This window comes from Myotis brandtii, unplaced genomic scaffold (assembly GCF_000412655.1).
Source record: "Myotis brandtii unplaced genomic scaffold, ASM41265v1 scaffold632, whole genome shotgun sequence".
NCBI classification, from domain to species: Eukaryota; Metazoa; Chordata; class Mammalia; order Chiroptera; family Vespertilionidae; genus Myotis; species Myotis brandtii.
Genome location: NW_005370419.1, coordinates 223,219 through 223,702, shown reverse-complemented (window position 1 = coordinate 223,702; position 484 = coordinate 223,219). Strand labels below are relative to the sequence as shown.

Below are 484 nucleotides of genomic sequence, written 5' to 3'. Positions count from 1 at the left end.
CCAGGCCCAGCCGGCCCCATGGCCCCCAGCGCTCTGGTTCCCACCTGGACGGACCCAGGAGGAGCCAGCGTGGGTTTTATTCTTTTTACTAGAGGCCCGGGGCCCGGCCCTCAGCATGGCCTGCGGGGATAGCGCCAAAACTGGCAAAACTGGCAGCCACCGCCCAGCCTGCCGCTCCCGCTCATCCGGGCCCTGCGGTGCCTGCCACGGGCCTGTGCCGTCACTCCTGATGGGGAGAGCCCTGCATCTGGCGCCCATTGGGCAGCTGAGCGACTCTCCCACTGTGGGAGTGCCTGACGACCAGGGGACAGCTCCTGCACTGAGCGTCTGCCCCCTGGTGGTCAGTGTGCATCATAGCGACCAGTCGTTCGGTCATTTAGGCTTTTATATAGAGAGATTTTACTTTTTAAAATATATTTTTAATGACTTCAGAGAGGAAGGGAGAGGGAGAGAGAGATTGAAACATCAATGATGACAGAGAATC

The 484-nt window shown here is 59.1% G+C and overlaps 1 protein-coding gene across 1 annotated transcript in view; it reads right to left on the bottom strand.

Moving 5' to 3' along the window:
- The window catches only part of RNF213 (ring finger protein 213), a gene marked incomplete at its 5' end in the record, with an annotated part of 65,748 nt that overhangs the window by 5,370 nt on the left and 59,894 nt on the right, over window positions 1-484 (bottom strand).